Below are 10,404 nucleotides of genomic sequence, written 5' to 3' on the forward strand. Positions count from 1 at the left end.
TGTGTGTGTGTGTGTGTGTGTGTGTGTATGTGTATGTGTATGTGTATGTGTATGTGTATGTGTATGTGTATGTGTATGTGTTGAACAGTGAATTCCCATATGTATGCCCTTTCTGTTCTCCAGATATAAATAGAGAACGCATGGAGAAACATCCCTGGTACCTGTACCGTTTCCTTTTCTCAGCGCTGGGATGAAATGTCTGAGGTGGCAGCTCACAGGAAGGAGGGCTGCCCGTCGAGGTGGGGGAAGCCATGGTGAAGGGAACTTTTTCAGATCTGTGGCTGACAGGAAACAGCAACTCCTTCTGAAGCAGTGGCTCTTTACAAACTTCAAGAAGTACCCCACACCATACTTCTTACCCTAGGCCCCAACCCCTGAAGTTCCATAGTCCCTCCAACCCCCCTCAAAAATTACTACTATCAGCTGGAGACCAAAAAGCATGAGTCTGTGAGAGACATTTGACACTGAACTATAACAGTACATGGATGTTAAATTATTTTTACATAGTAACTGATAGGATTTTTCCTTTCACCTCCTCTTCATCCCCACTGTCTTTTTGTCCACACTGAACTTTCTTAACACCAGAGAAAAAGCCCAGGGGGTCTTTGTGTCTGGCTGCCAGACCTTTGTCTCTGGTCAGGAGGATAAGGAAATGGGCAAATGTTTTGTCATTATCTAGATTTATTAGACATAAAGAAAAAGCATGGTTTTTACAAGGAAGAGCTAGCACAAGAACAAGGACAACAACAACAAAATCTTAGTTTTTGAGTTTCTGAAGTCAAGGTCTAAAGAGAGAATTAAAAAGTAGAAAAGACTAGGAAATCAAACAGACCCATTGCCCAGGGTCCTACCTCCATTCCTTTCTACTGTTACTGCCTAGCAGTCTAGATCAAGTTTGTTTTCTCTGCCAGTTAAAGAATTAAAAGGCAAGAAAAATCTGAGCACAAAAGGTAGCAGCAGCAGGGGAAATCTCAGACGCAGCAGACAGAAGCAACCAACCAGCATGGAAAACCATCTATTAAGGGTGAGGAAACTCACAGCGAGGCACAGAAAGATCTGCAGCACAGCAGCACCCTGCCTTCCCCAGGGTGTGGGGCTGGGTTTTAAGGGTGTTTTGTGGGGCTCTTTCTTCCTTAATTTAGGATTGGCCAGTTTGCACAAAGACACGGAAACTGAGGCCCCAAACATCAAGTAAATGTGTTCTGGTCCTAGCCTTGAACTTGTGAGGCTAGACCTGCAGCGGTGTTGGCGGGAGAAAAGGCTCAGGTGGCCTTTGTCTCAGGCTGCCAGGCCTTTGTCTCTGGTCAGGAGGATAAGGAAGCAGGCGAATGGTTCATCACTATTGTCTAGCTGTGGCTCTCCTCATTTGTCTGCCTATCAGAGATCTGTCTAACACCTAGCCCTGTGCTATCACTATCTTTGCCATGCAATGCGAGCATACACACACACACACACACACACACACACACGCACGCACGCACGCATGCACACATGCACACACACATAGGTCTGACATGAGTCAATGAAAGCCTGCATAGGAGAAAGGGGAAGCAGGACAGGAAAGGGGTGTGTCAAACAGGGGCTGTGGGTAGCACCAGGTCTCACTGAAGGCAGGATTCAAAGTTCAAAGCCTGCTGGCAAGTCCTTCGGAGCGCTCTCTGGACTGCTGCTCTGCTCTTGGAACCTAGGAAGAATCTGCGCAGCGGAGCACTGCACCTGTAGCAGAGAGGCAGGCCACAAGGGGTTCATCCCCAGTGGCACTGACAGTGAACCCCCATCAGCAGCAATGGCAGTCACCTGGGGAGCATCCTGAGACTAAGGGCTGCTCCAGAACCAGCCTTTGCTGCTTCATTTGCCTTCCTTTTGTAAACCTGACTTGGGCTTTCTGCTGCTGGGATAAAAACGATGACCAGAAGCAACTCCGGAAAGAGACAGTTTATTTCTGCTGACATGTGTAGTCAACCAGGCATGAAAGGAAATTTAGAAAGGGACCCAAGATTGGGGGGTGGGGACCTGAAGAGGGGAGCTGAGGCAAGATTCAAGGGGAAAGCACTGATTCTGGTCTTGCTCCTCGAGGCTTGCTCAGCCTGCTGTCTCATGGTGGCTGAAAGGCAGGCAAAGCTAACTGTGAATAGCAGGGGCTTTTGAAATCTCAAAGCCCACTCCTCAGTGACACACCTCCTCCGGCAAGGCCACACCTCCCAGTGCTCTCCCAATAGTTCCACCAAATCGGGACCAAGTACTTAAAACATATAAGCCTAAAGGTCGTTCTCATTCATACCACACCAGATGTGCCTAGGTTAGGGTCAAGTTGACAAAAAAACCAACCAACACAGCCTGGCCAACGCTTCTTAGGGAAGGAAGAGTTTGTGTTGGCTCAGAGTCTGCGAACACAGACCACCCACGATGGCAGGGAAGGCACGGTGGGCAAGGACAGCTTTGGAGGCAGGACCTCCAGGCGAACAGCCACACTGTTTCCTAAATCAGGAAGTGGAAAGGGAAGAATGCTTATTCTCAAGTTTGTTTTCTCTTTTTTTCCTTCTTTTATTCATTCCAGGATGCCAGTCCAATGGGCTGGGTCTTCCCTCCTCTGTCAAACCTCTTTAGGAACATCCTGAGGTGTGTCTCCTGGGTGCTTTGAGTCTAGTCAAGGTAAAATAAGGATGAGCTGTCACGGTCTTCCTTTAACATATGATAGCCAAAGGCTTTAAGTGGAGAATAAGTTGTGATCTCTCTGCACAGCAGCCAGCAGGCCCCAGGGTAAGAGAGTTGCTCACATCTCTGCCCCTGGAAGAGCCTTGATGGACTAGCTCAGAATCCTGTTACAAGGCAGCACCATAGCCATCATGTTTCTGGTTAGCTCCTTCTGGCCCATGGCAAGTGATCTTCCAGGCTCCTGGTGGTTGGGAGAGGCTCTGGTGAATTGTGAGCACCGTGGGATTAGTATTAAAACAAAACTCCCCCCTCCACTTCTTTCATGCCCAAGCAAGGTCACTGGTGACATTCTACACAATGGCTGCTGGTCAGGCTGGGGTACCTGGCTGACTGAGGTGCTGAGCCCAGAACTGACCTGCACTGACTATGGAGTATGACTAAGAAACAGCTTGCTCTGAAGACAGAGACTATGTGTTGCTCCTTTCTGCAACGTAACCTTGCCCATCCTGCCAAAACCTGCAGAGCTGGCATAACTGGGGTGATGAAGAATGAAGAAGTGACAGACACAAATCCAGAAAGGGCCAGCTCAGATGGGCTGTGCACTCTGATGGACATTCACCAGCAGTAGCCTGGAAACCATTTGTTATAGACAGCACCGATAGGCAGGAGGGGCTGTGCTAGCTAATCTCAGTAGCAGGTCTCTGTGGAAGAGATGCTTCAGTCCTGGGTTCCAGTCATCCAGGAGGAGGAAGCTGAGGTTGATCATTTCTGCACACTAACCAAAGGCCAGCCCTTTGCCACACCCATACTCACTCAGATCAGGGGACTCCATCTGCTCCCCACATCATCCTGACTGATACACCCACGTTACAGAAGGTGATCTAGTTTCATTTCGTTGTTGTGGTAAAAATATCCTGATAGAAACCCCTTAGGGGACAAAGGACTTATTTTAGCTTACAGTCTCAGAGGGATAGAGTCTGCCACAAAGAAAAAGAGTGGCAACTGGCTGGAAAGCCTGGTAGCATGATGGCAGGAGGATGCTGACTGGACATCCTGCATGCGTATTCAGAAAGCTGGGGGTGGGGCACAGAGATACCAGCCACTGGGAGAAGGATATAAAAATCTCAAAACCCAGCACCAATGACTTCAGACTTGGAGACTCCACCTCCCACCTCAAAAAGGTTCTATAACCTCCCAGACACCAACATCAACCCTGGTGCCTGTGGGAGACAGTACATCTTCATACCACAAAAGACATCATGACAGGAGGGCTGGAAAGCCTAAGGCAGTGGTCTCAGAAGAGCATCTCCCCTAGGAACCTGGGATCCACATTATCCTCCATCGCCCTCAGTGTCCCAGAACCTGAAACACAGTAGGGACACCAGTCACTTGTTCATTTATCAGAGGTCGACCGAGGGGTCCCATGGGTCAGTGTGGTGTTCGGAGCATCAGTGACCAATAGGTAGTTTCCTATGCTCAGACAGTTGTCATTTAGGCATCTCTCATGATTATCTGCTAGCTACAAATGAAATATGGTTCAGAGACTTTGAGAGACTCCCCCAAGGTGACCCAGCTAATACACTGTCAACTGCGACTGAGGCCTGAGCTTCCTTCATTCTCCCAAGGCACCTTAAAGTAATAGAACCTGCGTCTACAAGTTTACTGTGAAGAGTAGGTGGGAGCACCAACTTGGCTCCTCCTCAATGCTTGCTTACTGCTCTCGTTCCTTGATTAGTACCCAGATCAAGGCCTGGCCTGGCGACAATAGGCATCCCTAAACATTTGCTGAATGGATATCAGAGCACAATGCATAAGTGGATGGAAATAGCTGAGAGAGACTCAAGTTCATGCATAGTAACTCATCACTCCAGCACTGTGGACGGAACTCAGTGTGCGCATCTGCACAGCATGCTGAGGCCCTGGGTTCCTCCCCTAGCATCGAAAAGAAACCACTAAATGTAAGCAGCTATACCTGATCCAAACAACTTTTGAAATGCAAATTGCCACTGTGCCATCAGTATTTCCTATTATTTCCCATTACTCTCCCCTCCCGCTTCCCAGATAAAACTACTTGGCACCTTTATTCCAGGAGTTGTTTGTCCTCGTATAAAGGCCAAGAAAAATGTCGGAGGCCTCAGAAGCTAGAATCCCAGAGTTTCAAATACTTCCAAGAGGGCAGTAATGCCTTCCAGACTACAGGGAGGGAGGAGAGACTGGAAGAGAGCAGGCATGACTCTGCACTGAGATCCTGGGGAAGGTGAGCCAACACTGTCCCAGTGGTTTATTCAAAAGGAAACACAGAACTGGCACAGGGTTCCATGTCTGTAATCCCAGCGCCCAAGAGGCTAAGGCAGGACAATTGCCAGTTCCAGCCCATCTGTCTGGGCTGCATAGCAAGATCCTGTTTGTCTATTCCTTCCTCCCTCTCTCCCCCCTCCCTCCCTCCTTTTCCCTCTCTCTAATCTTTCTGTCTCTCTCTGCCTGTCTCCCCCCACCACACACACACCCCAAACCTCTCTCTGCAGAAAAGGTCTCTGTCCCCCAGGCTTGACTCAATTCTGAAGACCATGGAAGCCACTGTAAATGTGATACGCAGAGGCTGGATGAGAAAACGGAGACATCAGTGGGAACACAGCCCACTTTTCCCCACTTGCCTTCTGAATGAGCTGACTTCGAGCCCCACAGGGCAGAAGCACAGGCTCTTCTGAGCTGAAGAATCAAGACAGAGTCCTGATACAGCCAGGTGGCTGTGGCCAGTGGCCCAAGAAAGCCCAAGTTCCCTCAACTGTGGCTTAGCATGGAAGACACAGAATGACCCATCCCCCACCCCACCCCACCCCCTACTTACCCTGCCAAGCAATTGAAGGGAGCACAGAGGTAGCATGGTACTGTTGGCAGCCCCACAAAGATTCTCTGCATCTTTGAAAGTGCCCAAGTCACAAGATGCTCTTATTTCCTATAAGCAGCAGATAAATCAGCCAAGACTCCCCCAACCCTCCCCCCCTCCCCCCGCCAGCCAACAAGAGCTGGTGACAGACCGTGGGTAGACACAGAAGATGATAGAACAAAGCATGAGCAAGGAACCATGTGACAAGAAGCACCCCTGAGCCACTCTCCTGGGTGTGGTGACTCTGATCAGGGACAGCCAGTCTTGTCCATTCATTGGCCCAGAACTTAGCACTGTGCTAGGGGCCCAGAATGGACGGTAGGAAGCTGCTGCCTCCTCTGCCCTGCAGCTATGGGAGGAGGTGAGTGTGCCCTTAGCTCAGTACCTATGCAAGTGTGTTGGGAACCAGGTCAGGGTTAGACAGTTGAGAGGTGACATGAATAAGGAAAAACATAAGCACCTCTTCCCAGATCTCCCGGGAGGACCAAGAGACTTAACCTGTTGTCTCCTCTGAGCTCTCAGTGCACAACCAGTGAGCTGTGCTCCTGCAGCCAACACCCCAGGGCAGAAACCTCTCTTTGCCTCTTTGCCTCAGCTGGTCACAGGAGCGATCCAATTAGTCCCTATTAATCACATGAACGGAGGAAGGAACAAGGGAAGGAAGGAATACGAGACCAAAAATGCAGGTGAATCACACTCAATCCAGAGCCAAGGCCCTTCTAGGTACAGTGGTTCTCACAAAGCCTGCAGTCTCCTCCGGATTTCTTCACCTGGCCCTCTGAAGGCAGATAGCAGGTTAAACCATCATGGCTTCAGCCCACCTCTCTCTCCCTCCTTATCATCTCCCTGGCTCTCTGTTCAGCTGAAATGGAGATCTTGGAATAGAAAGCACTCTGTCCATCAGCACAAGACTCTTTCTCTCATCCAGGCCTACATGTAGAGGCAAGCTGACAGCACTGGGAGTCAGGGAACGCACACGAACAATTTCTTCCCAGACCTAAAATCCTGGTTTTGGCACCTGGCCTCAGCTGAGAAATAACTGGATGATAATAGGGCCAGAATCACATGTCTGCCTTCTCCAGCCACAGGCATCGAGCTTTGCCTAATGCTTGTTATCAAGGAACTATCAATATTTTACAAGTGTTCCCATTTCTGGGGGGGGGGGGNGGGGGAAGGACAAGGCAAGAAGAACAGCTGATTAAGGAGCCCAGGCCAGGACCTCAGTGGTCCAGACATAGCAAGGCAAGGTCTTACCCTCACCCCGACCCTCTCAAGGTCATCAGACTAACTGTCTTAAGGAGAGAATCTTTAAGTTCAAAGCCCATATGTCCTTTCTCTCAAACCAGTTCGAGCCAATGGTCCCAGCACAAGGAACACAGAAGCTGGAGGTTCTGGGCTTTATATGATTTCAATGGCAGCTCAGGCTACCTAAGACTGAGCAAACAAATCTAAGCTGCACTGTAGATTCAAGAGCGGGTCAGGCAGGGTTTCGTGAATACCAGTGAAGAGGGTGCTAGTCACCCTAACATGTAGCAGTGAATATGGACCACCCCGGGTGGCTCAGCCAGTGTGGAGAGCTACTGAGCATGCTAGAGCAGCAAGGCTAATGGCCTGGCCACCTTGTCTTATCTTAAGTGCTTTCCTCCCAAAGGGAGGCAGAACTTAACTTCCTGCTCCTTTACCTGGACAGCAAGTGACTCCTTTGGGACCAACACAATGTGACCTGAGGTAGTGCTGTGTGAGGTTCACCTGTGATAGGCTTTGTTCTTGAGGTGAGCAGCCCACCTGCCTCCATCCTCCATGTCTTGAGAAAACGCCAAGCGACCACCCAGCTGAAAGGCCTGAGGACCGCAGAAAGACAGATAGGCTCAGGAAACCTCAGCCCTGCCCACTGATTTGAAAGGAACTTAAGAAGCTGCAACCAAAGGCAGCCAAGTGAGCCTTCCCCAGATCCTGGCCCATGGGGAATAGAAGCAACAATTGAATCATCGTTGTCTACTGATCCCACCATGTGTTGAGGTGACTGGTTAGACAGCAACTCAGGACTCAACCCAACAGCTGGCATATGCAAAACCCACCAGGGGACTGGATGAGAAGAAGGCTCAGTCAGCGAAGTGTTCGGCTTGCCTTGCAAACATAAGGACCTTGGTTGGATCCCCAGACACCACATTAAAAGCCAGATGTTGTGGCATATGCTTTAATCTCAGTGCTGAGGAGGTGGAAACAGGCAGAACCCTGGGCCTGAAGGCCAGCCAGCCCAGTCTGAGCTTCACATGGCCCCAGTGAGATCATTGATTCAAGCAATGAAGTGGCCAGTGAGTGCTTGAGGAGCAACTCAAGGTAAGTTGCGACCTCCACACCACACGTGCGTATGGCCCCCTCTCCCTGACACACTTTTTTAAAAAAGAGTTTTATCTTGTAGGTCTTTTAAAAATATTTTTTATTTCCAACATAATAATTTTATTGTTTATTTGGGAATTTCACATAATGAACCCCATCACATCTACCATCCTCCCATGTTCAACCCCCTACAACTGTGACCTTACCCCCAAAGAAGAAGAATTAATGATGATGATGATGACGACAACGACGAGGATGACGATGATAAAATGTTCTATTTGTGTTGCCCATATACTCCCTGGAGCATGGTTATGGCTCCCAGTGGTCAGCCTCTTAAAAAAAACTGAGTCCTTCCCCATCTGCACCCCGACCCCCGCCAGAAGCCCTCAATTGTGGCTAGCACAGTTTTAAGGGTTCTCTTTGATGGCTTCCTGTGTAGGCTGTTACTTTGTGGGGAAGGGCTGGAGAGATTGGAGAGTGGAGGTGGGAGTTGTCACAGAAGCCCTTCTGTGACCCTCTTTCTCAACTGTGAGTCTTCAGACTTCGACACCTCTGTGACAGAAGCTTCCTTGCCATTTACAGTAAGTGGAAGCAGAAATCATGGAGGTAAGCATTGCCTTCAGGGTCAGCACAAGCATGAACCTCAGCATGGTCTGGCAGGGGTACAGACCACAGACAGCAACACAGCCCTCCGCTCCAGGGCATGCCACAGGCACCAACATGGCAACCTATGGCAGAACAGCCTCACCACACACATCAACAGGGTCTCCAGCAGCAACCCAGACCGCAGACACTAGCATGGCGTCCTGCAGCAGCACAGACTATGGACAGCTACCTGGCCTCTGGAGGAAGCATAGGCTTTGGACATCAACACAGCCTCCAGTACCAGCTCAGTCCACATGACCCTCAAGCCTCAACGTGGCCTGGGGCCAGAGCCCAGACCATAGACCATGGAGGTCCATCCAGAGAATGACCTGTCCTCTTCATCTCTGACAGCTTGCTTGGAGCCAGGGTGTCGGCAGTGTGTCAGGGCAGTGTGTTGGGGTCTGGAGGGGCTGAGTCTGGGCAAGCTCCAGGCTTCTGCACACCACCCTGCCTGCCACTGCAGCCTCTTCTTTCACACTGGTCACCACCTTTGCATCTCCGGTCCTGCCTTTCTCCACAGTTCCTTCATCATTCCCCCCTCTCCATCTTATACTCACTTATCACAGTGGTATTGGAAATGGCAGTGTGTTACACTCTGTGTGTGTGTGTGTGTGTGTGTGTGTGTGTGTGTGTGTGTGTGTGTGTTTGCCTAAACAGCTTTACCTGCAGATATTCACTGCAGCTGGTCATTGGCCTGGTTTAAAGTTTCTGGTTTCTGACACACTGTAAATACTAGACCATCACTCAGACTTGTCTCAGATACTCGGCTGCTGCCCAGAGTCAGGGAGATCTTGCAGCTAGGTGGGGCATGTATAGGAAGATTGATACCCATGCCCTCTGTGGCTCCCCCAGAGCTTATCTGCCTGGCATCCTCTTCCCCTAGATTCTCCAGCAAGCATCCCCCACACCCTCAACACTCCAACAGCCCTACCCTATAAAAACACCAGCCAAGGAGACTAGTAAGACAGGCAGCATTCAGCCAAAGGGATTTCTGAAACTCCAGAGGGGAAACAGAAACTAAGGAGCAAAACTCCCACCAAACTAGGACAAACCCAGAAATCAGCACCCAGACCTGTAACAGCCCAAACCCAGATGCCTCGATGTCAGCATAAGAACACAATAACCATGGCAGGCAATACGTCACCACCAGAGCCCAGCTATCCTACCAGAGCATGTCCTGAATACTTCAGCATAGCTGAGGCACAAGAAAACCTTCAAACCAACTATGTGAAGACAGTAAAGGCTCTTAAAGAGGAAATGAATAAATCTTTTAAAGAAAACCAAGGTGGCAGCAATTGAAGGAAACGAATAAAACTATTCAAGAACTAAAAATAAAAATAGAAGCAAATGAAAAAAAAAGAAAACTCAAACTGAAGGAATCCTAGAAATGCAGGAATGCAGACAGGAACTACAGAGATGAGCTTCATCAACAGAGTACGAGGGATTTCCATCTTAAAAGTCTCAGGCATAAGCCAGGCGTGGTGGCACATGCCTTTAATCCCAGCACTTGTGAGGCAGAGACAGGAGAATTTCTGAGTTCGAGGCCAGCTTGGTCTACAGAGTGAGTTCCAAGACAGCCAGGGCTACACAGAGAAACCCTGTCTCGAAAAACAACAACAAAAACAAAAACAAAAAGTCTCAGGCATTGAAGATGCCATAGAAGACTTGGATAGATCAGTCAAAGAAAACGTTAAGTGTGAAAAACTTCTGACAAAAAGCATTTGGGAAATCTGGGACACTATGAAAACACCAAAACTATGAATCCCAACTCAAAAACCCAGAAAATATTTTCAACAAAATCATGAAAGAAAATTTTCCTAACTTAAGAAGGAGATACCTATAAAAGGTACAAGAAGCATACAGACCACCAAATAGAT

Source organism: Mus caroli, chromosome 17 (genome assembly GCF_900094665.2).
Source record: "Mus caroli chromosome 17, CAROLI_EIJ_v1.1, whole genome shotgun sequence".
Taxonomy (NCBI): Eukaryota; Metazoa; Chordata; class Mammalia; order Rodentia; family Muridae; genus Mus; species Mus caroli.